The sequence below is a fragment of the Elaeis guineensis genome, chromosome 1, assembly GCF_000442705.2.
Source record: "Elaeis guineensis isolate ETL-2024a chromosome 1, EG11, whole genome shotgun sequence".
In the NCBI taxonomy this organism is placed as follows: domain Eukaryota; kingdom Viridiplantae; phylum Streptophyta; class Magnoliopsida; order Arecales; family Arecaceae; genus Elaeis; species Elaeis guineensis.
The window spans coordinates 24195642-24217707 of NC_025993.2; the positions used below are offsets into that span (position 1 = coordinate 24195642).

Here is a 22066-nt window from a genome sequence, read left to right on the forward strand (position 1 = left end):
CGGTACTAGAGTAATTTGTAACAGTTGCCTTCTTTCAAGGATGCCATCTAATGGTGCTCTTACAAATTTGAGCCCTGAATTTAATGCCTTATGATTCTAGCTAATTAAATAGTTGTTTGTATTACCAAGGACTGTGATGTGCAACGATATTTTCTTGGTGAAAGGATCTTTTTCAATTACTCTTCAGATGAAACAAGTACTTTCCTCATTATAACATTGTATAAAGGCATTTATACATTGTATTAGAAAATTAATGATTGAATATTCATCATGACTCTTATTGAAACCATCATCTTTACTTGCTTAGTTTCAAATATATAGTTTGTAAATGAAAGCGAAATTGATTTTGAAATTCAATTTAATTGGTTATTTCGTAGAAATTCCAAGACTAAGAAATAAATATTATGCTTGATTTATCTACATAAAGTAATGAGTTTTAAATATTGATTAAGCATATAATTTTTTTAGCCGTACATGTTAGTCTAATTTATCAAGATGGAAATATATCAAGAAAACCTTTTTGATTGGTTTATCATCATAGAAATTTGTTTGAAAGCTTATGAGTATTTGGAAATATAATAATATATGTATGGCTAAAACTTGACTTTGGTGTTGGTGTGGAAAAAATATTAGATCTTGCTTTCTGCTTTGACAACAATTCAGACCCCATTGGCAGAGGTGGTCGCTAGTGAAGCATGTGTTCAGCAACGAGTTTCTTTGGGATATCTATTCTACGGCTAAATATGATTTTGTCTCACATCATTGGGCTAGATTTGGTTCCAATCCTAATCATGGGCCTCATCATGACCTTACATAGTCACAAGGACTAAGAGAGGAATTATATTTTTTGATTTTTATAAAATTGCTTTCTTGCTTTGAATTTTTATATTAAAAAACTATCTTTTGCACTTCAATTTGAAAGGAATAGTGTGTGACCAATGGGCAATGAGTTGATTTTTGATTGGGCTGCAAAAAATAAAAACTATATCAAGCTTGATTGCATCAAAGATTTCAAATTACTGGATTGAACAGAAGTTTGCTTTGCTTTATTACAAAGTGCCAAAAGAAAGGGCTTCTGAAATGCATAAGATATTGTTTATCTCACTTGCGATTCCGCTGCACGCAAGTCTGCTTATGTGCTGCCATTAAGATCCTTACAGTCAAGGAATGCGCAAAATCATCCAATATACTATGAATGTGCTGCCCGATGTGATGACACAACAAAAAAGCAATACAACCCCAAAAGCCAGTCACGAATGAAGCTGCAAGTATTGCAAAGAAGATGATATCATCCTCCACATTGCTATTATCTTGGTTTTCTTCTACTTCAACAGTTGGATTTGAGTCAGAAGTGCAGGTTTGATCCAATGGCGGCCCATGTAATCCAATATTACCCTCGTAGCTACTCACATCAAATGTGGCAAATTGGCCTTTGAAATCCAGTGTACATCCGGATAAGTTATTATAAGCAACTAAGAATACCTCCAAGAAATGTAGTTGAGCCAATTGCCAGGGTATCACACCACTCAACTGATTGTGTGATATATCCAAGCTCTCAATCTGATTGAGCTTGGAGAAAGCTTCAGGAATTGGACCTGTTAGCTGATTGTGTGATAGATTCAATTGTACAAGCTCATGCAGATTTCCAATTTCTGGCGGGATGTTTCCTGTCAACTTGTTTGCTGACAAATCCATTGCGGACATCTGAAGCAAATGATCTATTCGGTAGGCATATAAGTTGCCTTTGGTGATGAGGTCTACAATCAATATCACATAAAAGGAACCCACCACGCTCATATCGGGTCGCAATAAACCAGGATGTATCAAGTCAGCAAAGTAAAGAAAATCTGAATATGCTGAATCAGGTCTCCTAAAGTGCATTTTGCCAAAGCATAACTCAATTGGTATTGGGCCTTCAAGTGAATTTCCACTGAGAAGAAGAATCTCCAAAGATAGATGATTTTCTATCTGTCTTGGCAGTTTACCTGAAAGCTGGTTATTGCTGACATCCAATGCTGCAAGGTATGAATTATTGAAATAACCACTTGGAATTGTGCCTGTTAAAAAATTCCCAGCAAAATTGAGAAGCATTAGTTCGGATGATTGGAAGCAAGGAGGTAATGGCCCGGAGAGGATATTACTTGATAAGTCTAACATGTAAAGATTTGTCAAATTACATATATGATGTGGTACTTGACCATGAAACTGATTTCCTGCGAGGTTGAGGATCATCAGACCAGAAACATTTCCAATGTTCTCTGGAATTATACTCGATAATTGGTTATTGTGGACATCCAATATTCGTAATTGCTGTTGTTGTGACAGAAAGCTCTGCAATGTTCCAGTAAAATTGTTTCCATCCAGAAAAAAGTGGAAAGAGAAGTATGACTATGATTTGTACCAAGCAGATTCCCATGCAAATTGTTGTTGGAAAGCTTCAGAAGCGACAATTCAGTGCAATCGAGCATAAGGCTTTTTGGTACTTCACCGGATAAATTATTATTAGACAAATCCAAGAATTGCAAATTACTCATGTTACCCAATGATGAAGGGATGTTTCCAGTTAGATGATTCGAGGATAAATTCAGGGCCGTCATATTTGGAAATACCGTGCCGATGTCTGTCGGAATCGATCCATCAAGGAAATTCATAGAGAGATCAACTATGGACATGACTGCATTCGGATGATTCGGGAACTGAAATGCACCCGTTATTGAGGTATTTCTCAAGTTGAGATATGTTAGTCTGGTAAGATTTTTGAACAACCAGTTGGGAAAATTTCCTGTCAAGTTATTGTGGGAAAGATCAAGACCTTCTAACTTGTATTGGGAAGCAAGAAAAGCTGGTCTTGCAAGGGTGCTCGCATCAAGGTTACAATGTGATAAGATGAGGAACCGTAGCTGAAATGACGGAACAAACTTTCCACCATCCAGATGTACAAATAATTCCTCATTGTTTGACAAGTCGATAATTTCCAGCTTTGAAAGATTAGCAAAGGAGGAAAATGAGAAATGCCCATCAAATAGGTTGGAAGAAAGATCTAAATATTGAAGAGAAACCAGTTTCTTTAGAGATAAAGGAAGACTTCCATTGAGTTGGTTGTCAGAGAGATCCAACTCACGTAGGTTCTGCAGTCCACTAAGCACTGCAAAAAAAAAAAAAGGAAGAAAATAAAAAAATAAATTTTTTTGCTCGATAATATGAATAAGGTTAGAAAACTTGTGACCCACTACTTGTCTACTCACAATTTTTTTGACTTCGATGAGTCAACTTGGTAACTCAGGTCAATCCTGGATGCTAAATAAATACCATAAAGGAAATACAAAAATAGAATAAATTCAAAAAAGGTGAAAGCTACCCAGTATTCAAGGGAAGTAACATTTAAAAATATGATGAAACGTTATTCATTTAAATTTTATATGCTTCATTCGCTGGTTCTAGATAACCGACTAAATATAGAGCACGTTATGTGAGCTTACTGATAGAATTAATGTTTAAAATTACAAGAAAATGAAACAAGCAAAATGCATGCTTAAATGCTTGATATGATGAAGCCAACACAGAAATATCATTTTATTAAAATTGGGGAACATAAGTTTGGTGAGTTTTCTAATTGGGTCAAGTTAACTAACTCAGGATAGACATAGGCCAAACCTGATTTAGTCACAATCCTGCTCTAAAGCTTTGCAATTGATATGAATTTTGACCCACTAGAATGAAAAAAAATGATTCAGCTTGGCCAAGCCATCGTCAACATGTGTAGGTTTTTTACCTTTCAATATGGGGTACTCTGTGAGCTCAAAGAAAAAATATGTGAAATTCTTAGTTAAAGGAATCAACATTATACCTTGTGAAGGCATTGAACTTGTTAAATTGTTTTGATCCAAATCTAAGGAATTAAGCGAAGATAAATTTTCAAAAGCTATGGGTATCCCTCTTGTGAGCTGATTTTGTCCAAGATCAACCACTCTAAGCTTCTACATTTCTAGAAGGCCTGAAGTATATGGCCATGGATATAAACAAAGAAGATGATATAAACCATTACACTCAATGTGTTAATAGTGTCATGACAGAGAAATAATTGCAAATTAATGACTCTATAAGTAATTACCTTCCATATTAATTGTGCCATTTAGCCAATTTTGTCTTAAGATTCAGGACACTAAGTGAATACAAATTTTGAGAGATAATGGAATCATTCCAATAAGACTGTTATAGGTAAGATCAAGAATTTTCAACTTTTTAAATGTTGATATATCTATCAATTATAAAGTCCCCCAAGAAAATGAATCTAAATAAAAAATATTTACAACAAGATGATGGAATATGTGTATAGACTAAAAAAATTGAAGAAACAACCTGGATAAGGGAGAGGTTGACATAAACCAAGAAGACAATATATAACCCATGACACTTAATATATTAATAGTCTCATGATAGAGAAAGAATTGCATCGGAGCCTTTAAGTTATTACCTTGCAAATCAAGTGTGCTGTTTAGCATATTGCCTTGCAAATATAGCATAGTGAGTGAAGATAGATTTTTAAGAGATAGTAGAATTATTCCAGTGAACCTGTTATAGCTGAGATCAAGGACTTTCAATTTTTTAAATCCTAATATATCTGCTAAATACAAAGTTTCTTAAAAATATAATTTTAAATAACAAATATTTACAACAAGAGAATGGAATATATGTATGGACTAAAAAAATTGAAGAAACATGTTAGATAAGGGAGAGACTGACATAAACCAAGAAGACAATATATAACCTATTATACTTAATATGTTAATATTTTTATAATAGAGAAATAATTGCATAGGAGCCTTTAAATTATTACTTTGTATGTCAAATGTGCCATTTAACATGTTACCCGATAGATATAAGGCACTGAGTGAAGATAAATTTTTGAGATATAATGGAATAGTTCCACTGAGGCTGTTATAGCGAAGATCAAGGGTTTCCAACTTTCTGAAGCCTGATATATCTGTCAAACATAAATTTTTTAAGAAAATAAATCTAAATAAAAAAATATTTACAACAAGAGAACGGAACATATGTATAGATCAAAAAAATTGAAGAAACAAGTTGGATAAGGGAGAGGTTGACATAAACTAAGAAGATAATATATAATCCATTATACTTAATGTGTTAATGGTCTCATAACAGAGAAACAATTGCATAGGAGCCTTTAAATTATTATCTTGTATGTCAAGTGTGCCATTTAACATGTTGCCCCTTAGATATAGGGCACTAAGTGAAGATAGATTCTTGAGATATAATGGAATAGTTCCAATAAGGCTTTTATCGTCTTGATCAAGTATTTCCAACTTACTGAAGCCTGATATATCAGTCAAATATAAAATTTCCTAGAAAAATAAATCTAAATAAAAAGTATTTATAACAAGAGGATGAAAAATATGAATAGACTGAAAAATTAAAGAAACAAGCTGGATGAGGGAGAGGTTAACACAAATCAAGAAAACAATATATAACCCATTATACTTAATATGCTAATGGTCTCATAACAAAAAATAATTGCACAGGAGACTTTAAGTTATTACCTTGCATATGAAGTGTGCCATTCAGCATGTTGTCCCCTAAATATAAGGCACTGAGTGAAGATAGATTTTTAAATGATATTGGAATAGTTCCAGTGAGCATGTTATCATTGAGATCAAGGATTTTCAACATTTTGAATCCTGATATATCTGTCAAATACAAAGTTTCCAAAAAAAGTGAATCTAAATCAAAAATATTTATAGAAAGATGATGGAAAATATGAATAGATTGAAAAAATTAAAGAAGCATGTTGGATGAGGGATAGGCTAACATAAACTAAGAAGGCAACATTAAAGTCATCATACTCAATGTGTTAATGGTATTATAATAGTGAAATAATTACACAAGAGATTTTAAGCTATTATCTCGCACATCAAGTGTGCTATTTAGATAGTTGCCATGCAGATATAGGGCCCTGAGTGAAGATAGCATTTTAAAAGATAAAGGAATAGTTTGAGTGAGCCTATTATAGCTAAGATCAAGGATTTTCAATTTTATCAATCCTAATATGTCTGTCAAACATAAAGTTTCCAAAAGAAGAGAATTAAAATCAAAAATAGTTGCAATAAGAGGCTAGAAAATATGAATAGAATGGAATTGCAGAAACAAGCTTGATGAGAAAGAGGCTGACATAAAGCAATAAGACAATATAAACCATTATACTCAATGTTTATTACCTTTAAGTTATTACCTTGCACATTAAAATAAGATGATAGTAAATATGTATACACTTAAAAAATTAGAGAAATAAGTTGGATGAGACAGATATTGACATAAACCAAGAAGACAATATATAACTCATCATACTCAATGTGCTAATGATGTCGTAAAAAAGAAATAATTATAAAGGAGCTTTTAAGTTATTACCTATTATACTTAATATGTTAATACTTTCATAATAGAGAAATAATTGCATAGGAGCCTTTAAATTATTACCTTGCATGTCAAGTGTGCCATTTAATATGTTGCCCGATAGATATAAGGCACTGAGTGAAGATAAATTCTTGAGATATAATGGAATAGTTCCACTGAAACTGTTATAGCTAAGATCAAGGATTTTCAAATTTCTGAAGCTTGATATACCTGTCAAATATAAATTTTCAAAAAAATAAATCTAAATAAAAAATATTTACAACAAGAGAATGGAACATAATGTATAGACTAAAAAAATTAAAGAAACAAATTGTATAAGGGAGAGGCTGACATAAACCAAGAAGATAATATATAGCCCATTATACTTAATATGTTAATGGTCTCATAACAGAGAAACAATTGCATAGGGGCCTTTAAGTTATTATCTTGTATGTCAAGTATGCCATTTAACATGTTGTCCCCGTAGATATAAGGTACTAAGTGAAGATAAATTTTTGAGATATAATGGAATAGTTTCACTGAGGCTGTTATAGCTAAGATCAAAGATTTCCATCTTTTTGAAGCCTGATATATCTGTCAAATATAAAATTTTCTAAGAAAATAAATCTAAATAAAAAATATTTACAATAAGTTAATGGAACATATGTATAGACTAAAAAAATTGAAGAAACAAGTTGGATAAGGGAGAGGCTGATATAAACCAAGAAGATAATATATAATCCATTATACTTAATATGTTAATGATCTTATAATAGAGAAACAGTTGCATAGGAGCCTTTAAATTATTACTTTGTATATCGAGTGTGCCATTTAACATGTTGCCCCTTAGATATAGGGCACTGAGTGAAGATAGATTTTTTAGATATAATGGAATAGTTCCAATGATGTTGTTGTAGTCTAGATAAAAAATTTTCAACTTGCTGAAGCCTGATATATCTGTCAAATCTAAAGTTTCCCAAAAAAATAAATCTAAATAAAAAGTATTTATAACAAGAGGATGAAAAATATGAAGAGACCGAAAAATTAGAGAAACAAGCTGGATGAGGGAGAGGTTGACACAAACCAAGAAAATAATATATAACCCATTATACTTAATATGCTAATGGTCGTATAATAAAAATAATTGCACAAGAGCCTTTAAGTTATTACCTTGCACATGAAGTGTGCCATTCAACATGTTGTCCCCTAAATATAAGGCACTAAGTGAAGATAGATTTTTAAATGATATTGGAATAGTTTCAATAAGCTTGTTATTCCTGAGATCAAGGATTTCCAACTTTTTGAATCCTGATATATCTATCAAATACAAAGTTATCAAAAAAAGTGAATCTAAATCAAAAATATTTATAGAAAAATGATGGAAAATATGAATAGATTGTAAAAATTAAAGAAGCATGTTGGATGAGGGATAGGCTAACATAAACTAAGAAGGCAACATTAAAGTCATCATACTCAATGTGTTAATGGTATTATAATAGTGAAATAATTACACAGGAGATTTTAAGCTATTATCTCGCACATCAAGTGTGCCATTTAGATAGTGGCTGTGCAGATATAGGGCCTGAGTGAAGACAGCATTTTAAAAGATAAAAGAATAGTTTGAGTGAGCCTATTAAAGCTAAGATCAAGTGTAACACCCGACCTGCGAGAGTCTTCTTCTTCCTCCCGACCGGCTCCTAATTGGAGTTGGAAACCTTGCTAAGGAGGAGTCAAACTCCTCCCTCCAGCTCTATTTAAGGGGGAGACCCCTTCTCCCTTCTTCCCACCAAGGAACCCAGAGCGAAACGGTGAGGATCGTCGAAATTTGCTCGTGAAAGCCATCACCGTGCTCACCTCAATTTCTCGTCGGAGAGGTCACCGGAGCTTGAGGTAAGCCGCGATCTCTCTTCCTCTCTTCTCTTTCTTTCTTTCCGTACCTGTGAGCACTATTGCCAACGACTGGTGTCATCGAATTTTGTCGGGAAAGAAGTCCCCTGTTCCGGCCTTCTCTTTTCCTTGGTTTCTGATGTCGGCAGTCACCACCGACCACCGGCCTTGGTCCCTTCGAGCCTCGGGTGGGTCGCTCTCTTGCCGTCGGCCACCACCATAGCGGCTATGGCCTTGATCGATCGATCAAAAAGGGGGGGGGACCATTCGGTCCCCTGTTTTGTCAAAGAAGACCACGGGAAGAAGAAGGAAGAAAAAGAAAAAGAAAAGAAAAAGAAAAAGAAAAAAGAAAAGCAAAAAAAGAAAAAAAAAGGGAGACTCTCTCTCTTCTCTCTCTCTTCGATCTAAACCATTACTTTCTCTCTCTAAAATTGGACTTTCTCTCTCTAAAATTTCTCTCTTTTTTTCTTTCTAAGAAGACCTATGGATCTCGTAGGAGGTCATCTTTTTCACCCCTAAAGACCTATGACCTCGAATCGATTTAGAGTCCGGGGAAGGAATTTATTGGACTGATCATTAAGTCAGTCATCTTCTTTTATTATGGAATAAAATTTAATCATAATTTAATATTTTTAATAGGGTTATCTGACTCATTTAAAGAAGATTAAAAGGTCTAGGATGATCGAGGTAAGTAGATCTTATGCTCTTTATTTATTTTTAGATGATCATGTTTCTATGCAAAGAATTGTTATTGATAAAATCATATTTTTCATAAATTAAGGATCAACATATGTGAATTCAAAAATCATATTTTATTATGAGCATTGATTTCATGAATGCATTTTATGAAAATACTATAATTACGAAGCATGAATTTCATTATTTTTTCCATCTATGTATATGTATGTTTTAAGAAATAAATATTAGGATTTCAAACGCTCTCAAATAGCTATGAACAAATTCCTTCGGGAAGGTCGACATCCGGAGCTAGCATCCACATGAAACAAGGCCCCGCCAATGGGTATAAAGTTGGCACACGAAATAAGAACTCTATCGATTAAGAAATATGACCCTGTCATGGGTATAATAATGACCTTAGCATGAATATCTGAGAGTAATATTTTAAAACTTGACAGGAATACATGACAAGAATGATTTATGATTCATGATTGTGAAATATACATGATTTTATGTATACATGATTGATTTATGACTAGTTTTATTATATACTCTATGAAATATTTTATTTTATATTATTTATTATTTATTAAATATTACATTATCATAAAAAATTTATGCTTGATCTGATAAAGAAGCACAAGTTCTACTTACTGGGCTAGTATAGCTTATATTCTTTTTATTTTTCTTTTCTTATACAGAGAAATAGAGCTAGGACCGGCAAGAAAAATTAAGGCTTTAGAGATCTACGATGCAAGCTTGAAAATTGTAGATGAAGTTTAGTTATATGATGATCACGAACTTATAGTAAATAATTATAAATTTTGATATTTGAATTAATATTTGCTTTCGAACTTAGATGCTCTAAACCAATATTGGTTTAATTATCTGATGAATATAAGAACTGAATCTTTTTATTTGATAGATTTTAGATGATTATGATGGATTGGCTTCGTGTTATCGTGGGCTCCATCCCTCGGTAGCATGGTCGTATTATGTTCCGAATTTGAAACGTGACAGAATAGTATCAGAGCTTAGGTTATGATCATTGGAGATTATGATATAAGTGATTAAGATATGATAGAATAATATCAGAGCTTAGGTTTAAGATCACTGAGATTATGAAATGATATCAAAATTTTATGTATGATCAAAAGAATGTGACAGAGTGGAGTATGATGGATAATATCAGAGCTTAAGATTACGATCATTAAGGATGTGATAGAATGATATAAAGTTTAGGTTATGATCACTAAAAAATATGACTTAAGTAGTATTTGAGCTTAAGATTATCATTATTCAGAATTGTGACTTTAGTGATATTTGAACTTGAGGCCAAGATCATGAGGAACATGATAGATATAAAAGAAAGGATTCAATAATTTGATTTCGAATCAATAGGTATTATGATGAAATTTATACATAAATGGTATATGATGTCTATAATAGAATTGATGAGTTATATCTTGGATTCCAATTAGCAGAGTTGATTTGAGTACGAGAAGTGTTGACCCTGGAATGAAGTGGGAGGTATTGATATGTTATGTTGGATATATTTGATAACATTGGAATACTAAACTTATATGGATAAAGGATATAATAACTTTACTGATTTTGATGTTAATTTTTTTTTTGCAAAGAAAGGTTAGTTTGGAAGTTGTCTAAATGATTGTAAGGTAAATCGAAGGTTAACTCAAATTAATTCTAGACATATTGGATTCTTGAGGAGTGGTGAAGCTTATGTAATAAGTTCAAACATAGAAGGTGGATGAAGGTTTAATTTTGATTTGCTATGCTTAGGAGATAGTAATAACGAGGAAACTTAAAATTTTGCCCTAAGTTTTATATGAAATCTGAAAGTTAGATCTATCTTTGATTGATTTAACATACAAAGATATTTTTATTTTTAATAGACTTAGATAATTTGGTAAGTTGAGATCAGAGTGTGCAGTAAAAGCATGGTGGTTTGAATATATCAGAAATATTAATCCTTTAAATTAACAGATATTATAGAATATATTAGTTGTAAATAAGGAAGGATTTTATTGATAATGAAAGGATACTATAGATCTTAATCTAATCATAGTCCAATAATTTTTGCAAGTAGGTTATTTTATTGTAGATAATGCCAAGAAGAATCCTAGATATCTCAAACAACATAACTTAGTTTTGAGGATGAAACTTTTTTAAGGAGGGTGGAATGTAATACCCGACCTGTTGGGCCTTAAACCCAAAAGCCCAAAACAAAAGAAAAGAAAAATTGAAGGAGACTCCCTGTGGGAGTCTCCTTCTTCCTCCCGATCGGCTCCTAATCGGAGTCGAAAACCTTGCCGGGGAGGAGTCAAACTCCTCCCTCCGGCTCTATTTAAGGGGGAGACCCCTTCTCCCTTCTTCCCACCAAGGAATCCGGAGCGAAATGGCGAGGATCGTCAGAATTTGCTCATGGAAGCCATCACCATGCTCGCCTCAATTTCTCACCGGAGAGGTCATCGAAGCTCGAGGTAAGTCGTGATCTCTCTTTCTTTCTTTTCATACCTGTGAGCATGATTGTCGGTGATTGGTGTCACCGAATTTTATCGAGAAAGAAGTCCCCTGTTCCACCCCTCTCTTTTCCTTGGTTTTCGACGTCGGCAGTCACCACCGACTGCCAGCCTTGGTCCCTCCGAGCCTCGGGTGGGTCGCTCTCTTGTCACCGGCCACCACTGTGCCGGCTATGGCCTTGATCGATCGGTTAAAAAGGGGGGGACCGTTCGATCCCCTGTTTTGCCAAAGAAGACCATGGGAAGAAGAAGGAAGAAAAAGAAAAGAAAAAGAAAAAAAAAGAAGACTCTCTCTCCTCTCTCTCTCTCTCTCTCTTCAATCTAAAACATTACTTTCTCTCTCTAAAATTGGATTTTCTCTCTCTAAAATTTTTTTCTTCTTTTCTTTCTAAGAAGACCTTTGGATCTCATAGGAGGTCATCTTTTCCACCCCTAGAGACCTATGATCTCGAATCTATTTAGAGTCTGGGGGAGGGATTTATTAGACTGATCATTAAGTCAGTCAACTTCTTTTATTATGAAATTAAATTTAATCATGATTTAATATTTTTAATAAGGTTATCTAACTCATTTAAAGAAGATTAAAAGGTCTAGGATGATCGAGGTAAGTAGATCTTATACTCCTTATTTATTTTTAAATAATCATGTTTCTATACAAAGAATTATTATTGATGAAATCATATTTTTTATAAATTAAGGATCATCATATGTGTAGTCAAAAATCATATTTCATTATGAGCATTGATTTTATGAATATATTTTATAAAAATACCATGATTATGAAGTATGAATTTCATTATTTTTTCCATCTATGTATACGTATGTTTTAAGAAAAAAAATATAAGGATTTCAAAGGCTCTCAGATAGCTATGAACGAATCCCTTTGAAAAGGTCGACATCCAGAGCTATCATCCACATGAAACATGATCCCGCCAATGGGTATAAAGTTGGCACACGAAAAAAGAACTTTATCGATTAAGAAACATGGCCCTGTCATGGGTATAATAGTGACCTTAGCATGAATATCTGAGAGTAATATTTCGAAACTTGACATGAATATATGACAAGAATGATTTATGATTCATGATTGTGAAATATACATGATTTTATGTATACATGATTAGTTTATGACTTATTTTATTATATGCTCTATGAAATACTTTATTTTGTATTATCTATTATTTTCTAAATATTACATTATCATAAAAAACTTATGCTTGATCCGATAAGAAAGTGCAAGTTCTACTTACTGGGCTAGTGTAGCTCATATTCTTTTTATTTTTTTTTCTTATACAGAGAAATAGGGCTAGGACCGGTAAAGAAAAATCAGGTTTTGGAGATCTGCGATGCAAGCTTGAAAATTTTATAGATGAAGTTTAGTTATATGATGATCATGAACTTATAGTAAATAATTATGAATTTTGAGATATGAATTTGTATTTGCTTTCGAATTTAGATGCTCTGAACCAATATTGATTTAATTATCTGAGGAATAAAAGAACTGAATCTTTTTATTTGATAGATTTTAGATGATTATAATGGATTGGCTTTGTGTTATCGTGGGATCCATCCCTCGGTAGCATGACCATGTTATGTCTCGGATTTGGGGCGTGACATCAAAAATTTTTAATTTTCTCAATCCTAATATATCTGTCAAATATAAAATTCCCAAAGGGAGAGAGTTAAAATAAAAAATAGTTACAACAAGAGGCTAGAAAATATGAATAGAATGGAATTGCAGAAACAAGCTTGATGAGGAAGAAGCTGACATAAAGCAATAAGACAATATAAACCATTATACTCAATATGTTAATGATCTCATAATAAAGAAATAATTACAAAGAAGCCTTTAAGTAATTACCTTGCACAATAAAATAAGATGATAGTAAATATGTATACACTTAAAAAATTGGAGAAATAAGTTGGATGAGATAGATGCTGACATAAACCAAGAAGACAATATATAACTCATCATATTCAATGTGTTAATGATGTCGTAAAAGAGAAATAATTATAAAGGAGCTTTTAAGTTATTTCCTTGCACATCAAATGTGCCACTTAGATAGTTTCCTTGTACATAGAGGGCACTAAGTAAAGATTAATTTCTAGAGATAATGGAATAGTTCTAGTGAGCCTGTTATAGCTGAGATCAAGGATTTCTAACTTTTTCAATCCTGATATATTTGTCAATTACAAAGATCCCAAAAGAAGAGAATTAAAATAAAAAATAGTGACGACAAGAGGCTAGAACATATGAATAGAATGAATTGCAAAAACAAGTTGGATGAGGAGAGAGTAACGTAAACCAATAAGACAATATAAACCACTATATTCAATGTGTTAATAGTCTTGTAATACAAAAATAATTGTAGATGACTCAGATAAGTTATTACATTGCCCATTAAGTGTGCCGTTCAGCTTGTTGGATCTTAGATTGAGGACATTGAGTGAAGATAGATTTTTGAGAGTTAATGAAAAAGTTCCAATGAGCCTGTTATAGTTGAGATCAAGAATTTTTAATTTTCTCAATCCTAATATATCTGTCGAACACAAAGTTCCCAAAGAAAGAGAATTAAAATCAAAAATAATTACGGCAAGCAGCTAGAAAATATGAACAGAATGAAATTGCAGAAACAAGTTTGATGAGGAAGAGGCTAACATAAAGCAATAAGATAATATAAACCATCATACTCCATGCATTAATAGTTTCATGCTAGGAAAATAGCTGCAGGTGACTTTGTAAGTTACTACCTTCCCCATGAAGTGTGCCATTCAGCATGTTGAATCTTAGATTTAGGACATTAAGTGAAGATAAATTTTTGAGAGATAATGGAATAGTTCTAGTGAGTAAGTTATTGCTGAGATCAATAATTTCTAACTTTCTTAGTCCCGATATATCTATCAAATAAAATGTTTCCAAAGAAAGAGAATCTATATCAAAAGCACTATTTGCAACAAAAGGATAGAAAATATGAATAGAATGAAATTAAAGAAATAAGTTGGATGAGAGAAAAGCTAGCTGACCCATCCATGATAACGATCCTATAATTTGATTGTCAGATAAGTTAAGTTGTCGGAGCTCATGAAAGGAAGAAAAAATACTAAAATTCAATCACCATTGCTTAAATTGATCATATTATACAAGGCTCAAAAGCATAAGCTTCGATAATTGTTTTGTATTGTTGCTACAAATCACTCTCTTCTAGAGGCAGTGGTCCCTCCCTCTTCCCTATGTGGGTGGTGAAGTATAGTTGTTCTGAAGGAGAGAAGATCTAAACTCTAATAGAGCTTTATATTCCTCCAAAGGACACCCAAAGCTAGAGTTGCAGTTGCATGGGACTACAATCAGTGAAGTCCATAACAAAATTGCTAGCCTTGAGTAGATGACAAAGTAGTAGCAATTCCTCATAGTGGGGTGAATATTGTAAAGTAATTATTTGATGCGTACTTGCTTCTCATCTCATCCTTGCACCAATCATATAAAAGCATGGAGGTTTGGAAATTTGAGTCTACGTCCAAGTCAACATATTGCTAGGTTGATTGCTCGGCTTCCAATAACGTCATGTTCAATCCCTTAATGCTAAGATTTTGTTTTGGAAAAGGTGATTGGAAGTGGACCCCAACCAGAGAATAATTATTAGAATTGAAAGCGAGTGAACTGTAATTCACCAAATGGAAGAAACTAGTAAAAAAAAGTAAAAAATTCAAAGACAAGCGAGCGGCTCACAAAAGGTAAAAGAAAGCAATAGGAAAACATAAGAAACAATTTCTTATGAGATTCAAAATCCACTCATTAAGGACTTAAGAGGATTTAGTGGTAGAAACTTTTTCTACAAACTTAGACTTTTCGATAAAATCTTCAATTTGCACATGCACTGACTAAATGCACAAACTAGCAAGTCCAAGTCTACATGGAAGAAAAGTGTGCATCATGATCCATGTAGGACTTGTTTTTTGGAGAAAAGCTGTTGGGAGCTTTTCCGCTATTGACCAAAAGGTTTTCCAAAGAGGATTTGACTCTCAAACAACAAGGGCTCCATGAATGTGGACTCTAGATACCCATAGACCAAATAGTTTATCTTTAACTACTATTCAAGAGGAGTAATATTTGAATGTACCATGTGAGGATCAAGGAAGAGATAGCTAGAAATCTGTTGGCAAATCTATTATTTGTTGCACTTGATTTCATGGATATTAATTAGGCATTGTATGCCTTCGTTACTTCAGCAACACTTTAAATTGTGATGAACTCTTTTAAAGCCTATTAGTTAGTTCTTACCAAAAAAAAAAGTCTATTAGTTAGTTCTAGTATAAATATGGGAGACCTTAATCTCTCTGCTTAGCCTCTATAAGACGGACATCCGAGGAGGACTACCTTGCTCCTTTGCCTACCTGTTGGTGGATCTAGAAATCAAGAAAAGCTTCATTGAGGTACTCTGCTTTAGGATTGTCTGAGTGAATTCTGATAGAGGTTGTATATAACACCTAGCCCAAAATGAACTAGGTCTGGTCCACTTCACTAGCCTGATGTTTAATTCAGATCATGGCCTGGACTTTGGCTTGTGGCCTGGCTTGAAAAGGGGCCACTCCTCTTCTCGATCTTCAATGGTTGCTAGGAAAGCTAGCCTCCAGGCTATTTAAGGTTCCCACCACCCCTCAAGAGGACGAGCCAATTCTCCTAATCCTTTACCTCTTTTCTCTTGGATTCTCAAGATTTCTAATGATCATTGTCATCACTCTGCTTTTGCCAAAATCACAATTTCAAACTTGCCAAAGCCACCTCTTCACCTCTTAGATTCGTCCTCTCCCTACTATCCTCACACAAGGCTGCTACTATGTACTAGCCTAAAATTCCTCGAGAATTTGTTAGATTTCATTTTTCCTATTCCGAACACTTTGCTCCGAGTTTCCAAACCTGTTCCAAAGGCAGAGGCTTTGCCTATTCCATTTCCAACCAGGGTGCCTCGATGACCTCTTCAAATTTGCTTTTTTTTTTTTAACCAAGTGTTGAACCAAAACATAAGATGCCTTTGACATGGTCTTGATCCTTGATAAATCTTCATCTTTCAGACTCTATGTTGCATGTAATTACCATGTTTGTGGCTTCCATGATTAAATCTCAAAAGAGTTTTCTAGTGTGCTGGTGAAACATACAGTTTGTTGTTAATTAGAGAAGCAACAATACTTGGTCCATAATAAGCCTTGAGATAAGGTTTATTTGAGCCTTGGCTGATTTACAGCTTTCTCAGCTCAATATACATAATCTTTTTTAACACAGAAATTTAGACAAGGCTCATGGATGGATGGTCACTAAGGAATTCTGGAAGTAGATTAAGGATGTCCATGCAACGCACATGAGAGTTACAGATAAGAACGTTGGCGAAATAAACATGAGAAGTAAACTACAAAGCATGAAGCCAAATGACAATGGATTATTGTGACTGGAAATCGACATTGTTGCTGTAAATGGATTGAGCCTTGAACAACTTGTATGAAGTATTGGGTCAGGATGGGCCAATTTCTAGGCTCCATGATTGTTTGGAATTTCTCTCGAATCTTCCTTATTTGAATTCAATGGAATCTAATTATTGTATGGCCCAACCTTGGTTGCATTGCCCACCAACCTGTCCGACCTAACAAATCTCAACATTGATTAACACCTGATTTTTATGAAATATTAGTCCAGCTTGGGTCAAATTATAGATATGATGATCAATGAAGATCATATTTGCATCTTCCATGTTTTGACCCAACCCAACCCCAAATTAACAAATGACCTGAAATTGATGGCTCTTTGATTTGACCCATCCAACATCAACCAACCTAACTCACATGGGCATGAGTGTGCATGAGCTTAATATCGGTTGCCATAACCTATGACACTATCATATCAGAATATCATGTATAAATTGTGGCAATCAATCTAATCATTTTAAAACATCTAGCAAGTGATTTGAGCTTGAGCTCAATGGTTGCACCCTCTTGTTTGGAAGTGAGGGGTCAAAATGATTTGGACTTGTGTAGTATTATTTTTTAGGACAATATTTCAAAAATTTTTAAGTAAAAAATCCTAGAATTCTAGGTACCTTCTTTTCTCCAATAGTAAGACTTCTCTCCCCTATCTCAAAAATGGACAAAAGAAAAAGAAAAAAAAATCTAGTAAGCAATGATGCACAGCCAATATTAACCCCAAAAGCAACAGTACATTACAGCATTAGAAAAGGCCCTCACTTTAACAATTATTGACTAGTGTAAGATCATCATAATGGTTATTCGCCTCAAATAGTAACATTTCATATTTTTAATATTTAAATAATAATTATATTCATTATAACAGTATTATAGTGAAATATAATAAGAAACCAACAAAATTATCTTTTCCTTCACTTTTTAGTATTATGAGGGTTCATTATACAATGAAGAACGATAACAGCTATCCCTATTTTTATAAGTAATTCTCATGCTGCATTGAGGACCAACTCAAGGTAGTACCTCTGGACCTTAAACCAAAAATGCTATCTAATTACTAGTCTTCTATGCTAAGTTATGGAAGATACTAATGTGACCCTAAAGTATATTGTCACATCACCGAACTATAGTAGTGTTAGTTAGACATTTTATTTATTAATTATCTTCTTTTTTTAAATCCACAGGTAAAGAGAAAATTAGGTGACCAAAATTGGATTCTAAGAAGGAATACTTAATCATGATTTATGGCTTTGGGACAAACTCTAGAGGCTCTCGGTTAGCTGAAAGCAATGACCATTTGAATCAAACATTTCATTTGATATTCATGAATTGTTTCATCATTGAATTCTACCTCTATCTCTCTCTTTTTTTTTTCTTTAATACTATTTTAGGTTTGAAATCTCTAAAACCCTGAGAAAAAACCATATAGAAAAAATTATCACGAGATTGTTTGGACTGCCACTATGTAAGCATTCATCTGTGATCATACACCGGCATAAATTTGACCTTTATCTAGAATGAAGGAAGTTTTTCCACGATAAGTATGGTGGTTGTGATTGAATAAACATGGTCGCATGGCAACAATTCACATGCAACCAGAAGCTTCCTGTTGGAATTTTATTGAGCCAAAGTGGTCACCATCGTGCAGCTTCTTCTTGGCCCTGTGTGGTGTTATGACGTCTTTCAAGAAATTATGGTTGAGACTTGTCAAAGACGTAGCCAAAGTTCATGCTAACTTATCTTTTACTCTCTGCGCATGCTTTGAATTGGACCTCTTCAAACTTTTAATAAGGTTTTTAGCCAAAGAATAAGGTGCCTATTGACATGGTCTGGGTCCTTTGATTTTTCAGGATTCCAAAACTGACTGATGACTGACTTGGAGTCACCAATGACTTCGATAGTAATGTTATATTTAGTTGTTGGGTCAGTTAAAGCCCATGATGGACATTTTGTACTTAGCCAAATTGTTGGTTCCTGGAAAAACCAATTGACTTGTTTTGAGTACACGTACAAAACTTCCACTCAAGCTGACATGTGTATAGCTATGAAAGGATCTATACATGTATGTATATAGCCCCATAGCAACTATGCACTATATAGATTTTAATTAAATATCTATAGAGGATCAAGAAATTCAAATAATACTATCTAACTATTTTTTTCGAGTAAGATCTTAAATTATTGCAAATGGTATTAAAATGGAAGTAACCTATAGCTCATGTAAATTAGGGGGCATGCAGTACAGATATATTTGGACTGATTATATGCTAATCATAGTACTTGTAATTGAATTTATAATACTTATTGGATTTAAATAGATTTAAATCGATGATAATACGAACTCAATATTTGAATCTCAATAATACAGACTTGTGTTCTCAATTACATAGCAGTGGATATATATACATATATATAGACCCAAAAAATTAATAAGAATTTATATTAAAATAAAATATTTAAATACTTGTAAAACTCTATTCCTATAGACTAAATAAAAATAAAATTATTCATTTTCTAAATAAAATATATATTTTTTAATTTCTATATCTGTGCCTAATAAAGTGCTCTCTCACGGGATGGTCCTCCGTCAGTGGCTTTCATAGCATCAGAATGGGCCCACATCAAAATCATTATTAACTAGTATTATAAGGTCATCAAGATGGTTATTTACCTCAAATAATAACATTTCATATTTTTAATATTTAAATAACAACTATAGTTTTTATAACAATGTTATAATGAAAAATAATGGGAAAATAATAACATTACTTTTCCCTTCACTTTTTATTAAACACAAAATATTATTTCTAGAGCATACAATAACATTTAGAGAAAATCTTAATATTAGAAATTTAACTTTAAAAATTAATATTTTATTTGTAGAAGGTACTAATAAATAATGAGCATTATTTATATAAATAGATGATTATAAATATAAATCACATATGCACTATAATGATAGTTATTTTTCTACATATTGTTATGTATATTACATTAAGTGTTCCAATAAGACTTTTATCTTGAATCCATAAGACCGGTCAATACAATGGACGGTCAGCTCGGCAAGTCTTCAGGAGAACATATGGGTCCGGTTAGTTGCATTCTAATAGGACTACACCAAGCGGTTGGGTAAAGTATTCACATGGCAAATTACGGTCCATATGAGAGATAATAACCAAGGATAAAAAATAAGGTGTTATAACTATTAAATAGTCATTCTAACAATTTTTTTAATAGCCCCCTCCCCAGGGTTTTGTTATATATATAATAATAGAGAAAATAATCATTATAACATGATATTAGTATTATAAGCATTCATTATACAATAAAACTAACTATCATCCCTATTTTTTTAGATATTTCTCATGCTGCTTGAAGACTGACTCAAGATAGTACCTCTAGATCTTAAGCCAAAAAAGCTATCTAATTACTAGCCTTCCATGCTAAGTTGTGGAAGACTAAATAACCTGACCCCTAAACTAAATAGTTACATTAGCCAATCATGATAGCTAGAGGAGTTAGACAAATTATATTTATTAATTATGTTCTTCTTTTATGTCCACAGGTAGAGAAAAAATTAAGAGACCAAAATTAACTTCTAAGAAGGAATACTTGATTATCATTAATGGCTCTGAGACAGCCTGTATAGGGCCCAGGTTAGTAGAAAGGGACACCTGCTCTTTTTTTTTTTTTTTTTTTAATACCATGTTAGGTTAGAAATCTCTTAAACTCTTTAAAAAACCACCTAGAAAAAGTCATCATGAGAATGCTTGGAAGGCCATCCAATAAGCATTCATCTATGATCGAACCCCATTGTAAATTTCTATCAAAAAAAAAATACAAAGTTCCCAAAAAAAAAAATTAAAATCAAAAATAGTTACGATAAGAGACTAGAAAATATGAATAGAACGAAATTGCACAAACAAATTTGAAGAGGAGGCTAACATAATGCAATAAGACAATATAAACCATTATACTCCATATGTTAATAGTATCATGCTAGGAAAAAAAGCTGCAGATGACTTTGTAAGTAATTACCTTCCCCGTTAAGTGTGCCATTCAGCTGGTTGTCTCCTAGATTCAGGACATTAAGTGAAGATAAATTTTTGAGAGATAACGGAATAGTTTCGGTGAGCATGTTTTCGCTTAGATCAAGAATTTCCAACTTTCTCAATCCCGATATATCTATCAAATATACAATTTCCCAAAAAAAGGAATCTAAATCAAAAGTACTATTTACAACAAAAGAATAGAATATAATGAAATTAGAGAAATAAGTTGGATGAGAGAAAGGCTAGCTGACCCATCTATGATAACGATCCTACTATTTGATTGCCGGATAAGTTAAGTTGTCGGAGCTCGTGAAAGGAAGAAAAAATATTGAAATCCAATCGCCATTGCTTAAATTGATCAGATTCCACGAGCCATGAAAGCATGAGCTTTGACACTTGTTTTGTGCTATTGCTGCAGATTACTCCCTTCCAAAGGCAGCAGTCTCTCCCTCTTCCCCATGTGGGTGGTGAAGTATAGTCGTTGTGAAGGAGAGAAGATCTAAGCTCTAATAGAGCTTCGTACTCCTCTAAAGGACATCCGAAGCTAGAGCTGCAGTTGCATAGGACTACAATCAATGAAGTCCATAACAAAATTGCTAGCCTTGAGTAGGTGACAAAGTAGTAGCAATTCCTCATAATGGGGTAACTGTTGTAAGGTAATTATCTGATGCGTATTTGCTTCTCATCTCATCCTTGTACTAGTCATATAAAAGCATGGAGGTTTGGAGATTTGAGTCTATAGCCAAGTCAACATATTGCTAGGTTGACTGCATGGCTTCCAATAACGTCATGTTCAATCCCTCAATGGTAAGATTTTTTTTGGGAAAGGAGATTGGGAGTGGACCCCAGCCTGAGAATAATTATTAGAATTGAAAGTGAGTGAAGTGTAATTCACCAAATGGAAGAAACTAGTAAAAAAAATAAAAAAAATTAAAGACAAGCGAGCAGCTCACAAAAGATAAAAGATAGTCATAGGAAGATATGGGGAATAATTTCTTGTAAGATCTAGAATCCACTCATTAAGAACTT

At 33.2% G+C, this 22066-nt stretch overlaps 1 pseudogene; it reads right to left on the reverse strand.

The window, feature by feature from the left end:
• Nucleotides 1-997: 997 nt before the first annotated feature.
• On the reverse strand, nt 998-21825 carry LOC140855498 (uncharacterized; annotated as a pseudogene).
• Nucleotides 21826-22066: the final 241 nt, after the last annotated feature.